Here is a 10,139-nt window from a genome sequence, read left to right as displayed (position 1 = left end):
AGATATCACAGTTACGCACTGAGGTTTCACGTTTGAGAGCTTCCGCGTCTCCACCCGCGACGCCCTCTGCTCTAACGATGCATCCACTGCCGGCCACCTCAACGTATGTTCAGCCCATGCAAGCTGCGCACATTTCGATCACGCCGGCTGCGCACATTCCGGTGCCGGCTGCGCACATTCCGGCACTGGCTGCGCACATTCCGGCCACGCCGGCTGGGGAGCCAAAAGGATGCAAGGGCTTCCTGCTACAGTGCATGCTGTTCTTTGAGAGCCACCTGGACATGCCGGAGGTCTGTAAGCTGACCCAATTTATGGAGCCACTCTCCGGGCCAGCCCTGGCATGGGTTATGGAGGAGTGGAAGTGAGGAGGCGGTATCAGACCCTCACTAACGGACCTCCTCACCCGTTTCCAGCATGCCTTTGACCATTCCCCCGATGGCTGGGAGACCGGCCAAGATCTCATGCATATCAGACAAGGCTCACGTACTGCGAGGGAATATGCTCTGGAATTCCGCACCATCGCTGCCCAGAGCGGATGGAATGAGCCGCCATTTAAGACCGAGTTCAGTCAGGGGCTAAATCCTGAGCTATTGAAAGAGTTAACTTGTCGGGGCAAGCAGCTCACCTTCGATGACCTCGTTGACCTCGCAATACGGCTGGACCGGCTACGCTGTACTAACCGCCCCGCGCTGTGTAGCCCATTGCTACCAGAGCCGGTCCCGCCAGCCGAACCCATGCAGCTTGGGCGTGCTCAGACCCGCGAGGAGGAGAGGGCTAGAAGACGTTGTGAGCCACGGTGCTTTTATTGCGGGGAGGGCACTCATGTCATTTGTCAGTGCCCCCACAGGAGACTTCGAACGACTGAGAGGAGCACGGACAACCAACCTGGTCGCTATCAGGTAAGTCCATTCCAGTCACACATTTCTCATGTATTTGCCTTACCCATTGTGCTAGAGTATTCAGGCCAGTCTTTTGTCCTTTCAGCGCTCGTTGACTCCGGAGCGGCCGAGAATTTCATAGATGAGAGGACGGCGCAGAATCTCAGCCTCCCCATACGTCCCTTGCTCCACCCTCGCGAGGTCTAATCCATCGACAGATCCCCCATACGAGGGGGAATCATATCCCACAGTACACTGCCAATCAACATTCAAATCAGTGCCCTCCATCACGAGACCATTGTCCTTTACATCACGGTTTCTACTAGACATCCCGTCATTCTCGGCCTACCCTGGCTAGCACTTCACAACCCCCAGGTCCCGTGGACGGACAAACAAATTACCAAATGGTCCCCGTACTGTTTGCACAATTGTCTGTGGGTCCCACAGTCCCTGTGACCACCACAACTGTGGAGAGTCCCCTGTCCCATGTCCCGGTCAAGGTCCCTCCTGAATATCGTGAACTCCACAAGGTGTTCAGTAAGGAGAGAGCAAGTAGCTTACCACCTCACAGACCCTACGACTGTGCCATCGACCTTCTACCCAGGGCCAATCCACCTCGGGGCTGTGTGTACCCGATCTCCCAAGCTGAGCAGTGGGCCATGGAGGAATACATACAGGAGGCTCTCCAGCAGGGGTACATTCGACCCTCCACGCCTCCCGCCTCGGCCGGCTCCTTCTTTGTAGAGAAGAAAGGAGGGGCCCTTCGTCCATGTATTGATTATCGGGGCCTCAACCAAGTGACAGTAAAGTACCGGTATCCCCTGCGTCTCGTTCCCTCAGCCCTGGAACAGCTACGGTCCGAGACCATCTTCACGAAGCTGAACCTGTGTAGCACATACAACTTGATCCGCATTAGGGAGGGGGGCGAGTGAAAAACAGCCTTTAGCACCACCTCTGGACACTATGAGTACTTAGTTATGCCATATGGGCTCGCTAACGCCCCCTCAGTGTTCCAGAATCTGATCAATGACGTCCTGAGGGACATGCTGGGGAGGTACGTCATCGCCTACGTCGACGACATATTGGTATATTCAACATCCCTAGAGGAAAACATCACACATGTTCGACAAGTATTGCGTCGCCTGTTGCAATACCAGCTTTATGTAAAGGCCGAGAAGTGTTAGTTCCACCAACACACGTTATCATTCCTAGGGTTTGTCATTAGCCCGAGAGGAGTCGCCATGGACCAGTGCAAAACTCAAGTGGTCTTGGAATGGCCCACTCCCCGAACCATCAGGGAGTTGCAGCGTTTCATTGGCTTCGCAAACTTTTATCGGCAATTCATTCGGGACTTTAGTAAGGTGGCACAACCTCTGACATCCCTCCTGAGAGGTAAACCCCGGCAATTCCTTTGGACCCCAATTGCCCAGGAGGCTCTGGAGAAGCTTAAACGGGCCTTTACCACAGCCCCCATGCTCAGACACCCAGATCCCTCCAGACCGTTCGTTGTGGAGGTTGATGCGTCTGAGTTGGGAGTGGGGGCCATTCTGTCTCAGAGATTCGGGGACAAACCCAAGCTGCATCCCATGGCATTCTTTTCATGGAAGTTGTCACCAGCTGAATGCAACTACAATGTGGGGAACCGAGAACTCCTGGCTGTTAAGTTGGCCCTAGAGGAGTGGAGACACTGGCTGGAGGGAGCCGCACACCCGTTTATTATCTACACGGACCACAAAAATTTAGAGTATCTGAGAACTGCCAAATGTCTGATGCCCCACTAGGCTCGCTGCTCCCTGTTCTTCTCTAGGTTCCAGTTTACTCTGTCTTATAGGCCCGGAACAAAGAACACAAAGGCCGATGCACTGTCTTGTATCCACTCTCTGGAGGGTCGGGTGGACCAGAAAGGGTATATCTTGCCCCCCTCCAGTATCGTTGGTGCCATGGAGTGGACCCTAGAGGGAGCCTTAGCCCGCATATCCAGGTCATGAATCCCAACAGCCTGTCCTCCCGGGAAACAGTTCGTACCGGAAAGGTACCACCTGAGCTCATCACCCGGGCCCACACGACACTAACGACGGGTCATCCGGGAGCCCATTGCACTTACCAACTGCTTGCCGAGAAGTATTGGTGGCCCCATATGCCTAGGGAGGTACAGTGTATTGTATCCTCATGCTCCACGTGCACTCAGCCCAAGGTGCCGCGCGCTCTACCTGCCGGGAGGTTGGTACCACTATCTACACCTGAATACCCATGGTCCCACCTGGCCCTAGAGTTCATAACGGACTTGCTGGAGTCGCAGGGTAACACCGTGATACTGGTGATCGTTGACCGGATTTCGAAATCCCTGTGCCTAATTCCACTACCAGCCACCCCATCCGCCTTTACTATGGCCGAACTCCTCTTCCAACATGTGTTCCGATACTTCGGCATCCCAGAGGAGATTGTGAGTGACAGGGGTCCACAGTTCACATCTCCGTCTGGGCCAGTTTCATGGAGAAGATGGGGGTTACCATTAACCTCACATCCAGGTACCATCCCCAGGCCAACGGACAGGCAGAACGGGCCAACCAAGAGGTCATACGGTTCCTTCGAACTTTCTGCTCCATCAATCCAGGGGACTGGAGCCACTTCCTACCATGGGCGGAATATGCACAGAATTCGCTATGGCATTCCACCACCCAGCTCACCCCATTTCAGTGTGTTTTGGGCTACCAGCCACCATTGTTCCCGTGGAACACCTCCCCCACTGACTCACCAGCGGTAGAATAGTGGTTCCGCCGGAGTGAACAGGTTTGGGAACGCGCCCACCAACAGCTAGTACAGGCCTCCCGCACCGCCAAACGAAAGGCAGACCAGCGCCGGAGGGATCACCCCAAGTATCAACCCGGAGATAGGGTGTGGCTGTCCACAAGAGATCTAAAGTCACCCCTCCCAGGCAAAAAGTTCCAACCAAAGTATATCGGCCCCTTCGAGTCTTGAAACAAATTAACGAAGTCACGTACCGCTTGGACCTACCAAAGCACAGCCGCATCGCCCCATCTTTCCATGTCTCTCTCCTCAAACCAGTGATACTGGACTCCCCAGTGGAACCGCTAGAGATTGAAGGCGGCCCAGCCTACCGCGTCCACGACATCATGACCTCCAGACGTAGGAGAGGAAGGCTCGAATATCTGGTAGACTGGAAGGGGTATGGACCAGAGGAGCAGTGCTGGGTCCCAGCCCAAGACATTCTGGACACAAATCTGCGTAGAGACTTCCATGCGGCTCATCCAGACAAACCGGGTCCCCGGAGAAGAGGGAGGCCTCGGAGGGATTCGGCTCCCAGAGTGAGCCCTTTGGGGGGGGCCTCTGTTACGCCACAGTGAACTCGCGACTGCAGTTCCCAGTGTGTAGTGCCGCCCATGGACAGGGCGGACGAGGACTACACTTCCTAGCCATGCACTCGAGTTCGCCGGAGTTCTGATTACAAACACCTGCACTATATCAAAAGTTATAAAGGGGGCTCGTTAACTTCAGCTGCTTGAGAAATAAACGCTCAGCAGCCTTGTCTCTATCGTATACCAAACCATAGTTTCTTATCCGCTATCCTGGTTTAGACATTAGCTTGTTTGTTGACTACGATTCTGCCTAATCCCAGTATTACCCATTTGCCCGATCATCTGACCTTGATTTCCTGCCGTACTCCGTCTTTCGTCTGCCCCACGCACTCTGGACTGTTCGTCTGCGCTTGTCTCCGCTAAGGAATCATAACATTTACTTCTAGTCAACACTGGGTTTCAGCAGTCTGTCTCACCCTTGCGAATTCATACCAATTCACACACTTCAAATTGTCTGCATGAATATAAAAGGCTATATTCTTGCAAGCCAAAGCTATTGGTTTCCTTGCAGAGTCTTGTACATTTGGTCACTAAACATGTTCACGCTCTTTAACAGGAGGAAAATATTTTACTGACATTGAGGGCAACCAGCTATACACCTTTCCCAATTCTGATTGGCAAGCTTGTAAGAGGAATGTTTCATGATGTTTAGTGATTTTTCTGATGCTGGTGCAAGTATATGTGTAACCTTCCAGATTCTGAAATTTGTGTACAGAAAAGTGTACAGAAATGTGTAAGATCCACAGTGATGGCTGGTCATGATATTGGATTGGAGTCTACAATCTAATATTTACCAGTGCATGAAAAGTATCATCGATGACATAATAAGATAATAAATGATGTGGGACAAACTATTATTATTGTAGTCATGATTTCTAATTATGTCTTTCAAGTCCATAATGCACTACTAGCTTCAAGCTGAAAAGCTGTAACTTTTCAAAAAAGCACTAAACTTTGTTTCCGTCTGTCCTTTCAAGTAATTTATACTTTGATTCGTCAATGTGTGCTTACTCAATTTTCACCTAGTTTGTCCTCCAAAAGCATTCAGGGGGGGGGGGGGGAGTATGACAGAATAAATCACCTTTTATGTGTTCATTACACCTGTCACTCTATATCACATAAACCTTCTCAGTCACTGCTGATGACGTGTTTTGGCTGTTAGGGTTATGGATGGGGTTAGCACTCATCCATTTTGCTTTGATTTAATTCAAATGAAATCAAACACCTAGCAAAATACTCTAGCTCTTTCTATCTTCCCAACCTAGTCCTCTTAGTAAAAACTATTCTTCCACCAACCAGATCTCGCTCGCTTCAACCGATGTGCAGCAGGCAGACAGAGCGAGGGTACAATTTAATTTACTTTCACACAGATTTGTTTTGCTCTCATACAAATCTAGCCTTCTTGTGCATGGATTTGTCTTGCTCAGCCACAAAGGTAAAAGGTAAATGAATGAGATCTTTTGGATACACAAGTGTATACACAAGTTCACATCCATTCTTCTTACTCTTGTAACAAACTCTGTTGGTTGAGCAGTTTCGGCAGTGTTATTTCACTGAAAAAAAGACTTGAAAGGAAAAAAAAAAAAGGTTTCTGCATGTATTTTCCACAGGCAAGAAAAGCACATTTATGTGGGCGCAGTGTGATTTTAATGCATTCAGTTTTGTGAGCATGAAAATTCCATGCTTGAGCAGGACAAATTTTGTATGAGAGCAAAATAAATCTGTTCAAAAGTAGATGGAATCTTTATCAAAGATTAAACTATAGTTCTTTCACCATTTGACAGGAAAGTACTGCAATCAAAAAGAAAAGTTGTATCACCATAATACAGATAAAAAAAATGAGGGTCTCCACCCCTGTGGTACGTGTGCCTAATAAACTAATAACTTAAACACATTAATATTGCCAGTCCATAGTTTATCTGAACTGAAAATGCTTTCATCCACATTTTCAACCACATTACAACAATGATCAAATTCTCAAACTGCAATTAGTACAGTTTCCCTTTGATTTCTCCTTCTCTTAAAGGTCAATCTATTTCCATCCATCCATCCATTTTCTGCACCGCTTATCCTACACAGGGTCATGGGGGAGCCTGGAGCCTATCCCAGGGGACTCAGGGCACAAGCTGGACAGGGTGCCAATCCACTGCCGGGCACAGTTGCACACCCATTCACATACTACGGACAATTTAGAGATGCAAATCAGCCTACAACGCATGTCTTTGGATATCTATTTCTCTCTGTTATATTTATAGTTATTCTTAGCCTACTTCATAATTACTGCAGAACTGTTCTAAAGTTCATATTTTTAGATGTTGCTGACATACAGTACTACTGCAGCTCCGTGTTCTCATGACAGCATCTCCTAAGACCAACCTCACGTTCTTGCTGGGGAAGACAAATCTAGGACAAAGTCTCCACATTCCCAGCCTTCAGTTCTTTAATGAGAGCAGATATATAGACTTCATTAGAGCTTGAAGTTGCAGAACATTTGTGAGTGAAGTAGTTTGTAGGCATGCTCTTTCATCAGTCTGTCTTTCAGGTCCTCACCTCCTCATTTGTTTGCCTGTTCAACTTGTTCTCTCTCATTTTGTGCTTTTGTTATGCCTATATACCAAGCCCACATTCATTTCTATTAAAAACACATTGCACATGAATGCATTAATGAAATGAAGGGTTTATTATTATAGCCTTCAATCTTTTTAATGCGGTTTCTTTTCACATCTGATGGTTTTATCGGTTATATCTTATAGTGGATCATTAAGAAGCTATTTCTTCCTCTATTTCATTTTACATCTACTTTTTTATTACCTTGTACTACATTTATGCGTCCAATACAATATTGAGTGTGTATGTCCAAACACAGGCCTGAGAATGGATATAAAATGATAATCGTGTCTGGTTAACTATGTGGATCAAAAAAAGCAACAGAAATCTTATTATGTGAAAGGAGATCAAAAAATATATATATATTTTGCCCTTTTATAACACAAGAAGATGCGACGGGGAAGAGAGGAGGGAAGACAGGAGAGAGAGAAATGTCACAACTAAGAAAAGGAGGATGAAGAGCAGAGCTGGAGAGTGTGAGACAGGAGGATGCTGACATTGAGAGATTGATGGAGGTTCATGTCCATGGCCTGGAGGTCAATGTCAGATTAGGCACCTGGGTCTCTTGCCTTTGTTGTTACACATGCACACACACATTTGTAATATTTGACGGATATTTCCACTGAGTTGTGGGTGACTGCCGCTAAATAATACAATATCTACCCTGAACCTTAACCTCAGTAACCAAATTAAACTAGCTGTTTGTTTTTACATGATAAATGCAGGTCACATAAAAACATGAGACGAGACAGGAGACTGCAAATAAACAGCATGTGCATTCCAAGTCTGGCTCCTTCGAATCGTTCAAAATGCCCACTTAAGCTATTGAATCTAAGCATATAGTTGACGCGCGACTCAGTGACACTCTTGAAACCAAGTTCTTCCTTGTTACAATTTACTGAAGGGACTGAAAACTGTACAAAACAAAATGAAGATTTTGAAGTGTTCCCCCGGCTCAATAGCTTCATCAACTACCCAAGTGGAAGTGCAACTTATGGTCCTTATTAAAGTGTTACCCACGGGGAAACACATATATAACAACCAAAGGCACAAAAAAATCACCAACATGCAGCAATAGCTGATATCTACTGGAAGGGCTCTTACATGCATGCTACCCATGTGTACAGTTACAGTACAACTACACACTGCAACACACAACAAGGTCACTGCAGATCCATCCATCCATATGGTCACGGGGAGCCTGGAGTCTATCCTAGAGGACTCAGGGCAGGAGGCAAGGGACATCCTGGATGGGGTATCAGCCCATTGTAGGGTACAATTGCTACGGACAATTAGGAAAGGGCAATCAGCCAGAGTACCCTGAGAAAACTCCCGAAGCATTGGGAGAACATCCAAACTCTGCACACAGGGCGGAGGCAGGAATCAAACCCACAACCTTGGAGGTGTGAGACAAATGTGCTAACCACTAAGCCATGTGCCCCCCATTGCAGATAGTTATTTTAATAATTCATGATAAAATTCTTAACTGGAAGTGTGTGATTTCAATATGGAGCTATATATAAGATGCACGATACAAAAATTAAAGATGGCATGTGAACAAAACACAACAGTACAAGTGGGATGTTTTTGTGCATAAGAAACATGACACATTGTAACAACATGCAATCAGTGAAACTCTGGTCAAAATGAAAGCATATCTGTTCAGTGTGTTGTGTTTCATACACGCGTCTAAAAACACTTCAGAAACACTTCTGGTATGCACTGGATATTGTCAATATACTGATATGCACTATTATGGTAAGTTGAATAAGTCTGTTGTGGTGAACACTATAATCAAGTATCATTGGCGATAATAAATCAAATACTCTACACTATAATAACTACAGCTATTATCCACCAGAAATATATTTGTAACAAACTTCTCCCAAACTGTCCCACTGTTTTACATGCCTATTTTTGAGGTCATAGTCATGCGAGTACTACTACTAGAGAGTACTACATCTAACAACTACTTCATTTTCACCTCCTGTTTTCAGTATTTAAGCAGCCCGAGTTCAATGGGATTGGATACATACGATAATGTAAGCATACAGTGCATGTACACTGATTTCACAAATTTGCCACATGATAGGAACTCAGAAAACATCAATATAAAACAGCAAACATTTCATTTGGTCATGTATAGATGCCTTCATATCTTGAGCAGGCATCATATGTGACATTTTGGATAAGTGTATATTTCCCAAGATATAAAAGCAGATTTAGGTATGAGAAATGCAAATGCTGAGAGGGAACTAATAAACTAAGCTTGACTATTTCTTGATGAGTGGTGCATGGACACAAACCTAAGAACACCAACGGGCAATGGAGACAGTTTGTACCACACTGGACGAAAAGCTGTATAGAAAAGAATTCATCCTGAATTTCTGAATGTCGGGATAAACAGCACGGGTGAAGATGTAGAAGCAGAAGTACACATTAGAAAGTCAATGTATCAGTTATTTTAGAAGGGTTTACCGCACCCTGGGAACCCTATGCCTAGTTGTGGTTGAATTGTGTCTGAGCATGTGTGTGTGTATGTGTGTGTAGGTTGTGCATGGCTGCTGTCTGCAATGAATGTGTATCGCTCCACTTCCTTGGTTCGGAGTTTGTTTCCTAGGAAACAGACTTCAGTCAGAATCAACCAGCATACTGATAGATTGCACATGCACTCAAACACACTCAACCAAGAAGCCATGCTAGTGAATTCAGGAAGTGAGATTTTATTTTGAGACATGCTCCACTAGTAACATGTCCAAGCACTGGGGACAATCAGATGGAGTTCTGTTCAAAGTGCTATCAAGAAAAATACAGTGTTTGGTCAGAAATCAGGAAACAGAACAATATCTGTGAGAAACAAAACATAATTCTGGTAAGATGTCAAATGTGTTTTTATTAGGAATCAGAAAAATAAACATTCAATTATTATTTTTTTCTTTTTTCTGTAGCCTAAGTCTAGCCAAGAATATCCTACCCTAAGGGGAACCTACTTTCTGCACTCAGCTTCAATATCCCTGTGTGATGGTTTTGTCTTTTTGGGCTTAAAATCCAATCAACGAGACAACAGAGAGTGTCAGAATGTGTAGAAATTTATGAGGTTCAAACATTATACATAGAGAATGTTAAACAATCACTCAGTCACTCTTCAGGAACATGCAGGACATTATTATTACACAAAATATTCTCAAAACACACCAACTTGTAGTATGCATAGTTCAACGTGGATTCTTGTAGCTACCAACCCTTTCAAAATCCCTACCAAATCTGTCTATGAATT

The sequence above is a fragment of the Ictalurus furcatus genome, chromosome 14 (genome assembly GCF_023375685.1).
Source record: "Ictalurus furcatus strain D&B chromosome 14, Billie_1.0, whole genome shotgun sequence".
Taxonomy (NCBI): Eukaryota; Metazoa; Chordata; class Actinopteri; order Siluriformes; family Ictaluridae; genus Ictalurus; species Ictalurus furcatus.
This window is presented reverse-complemented; position numbering follows the sequence as displayed.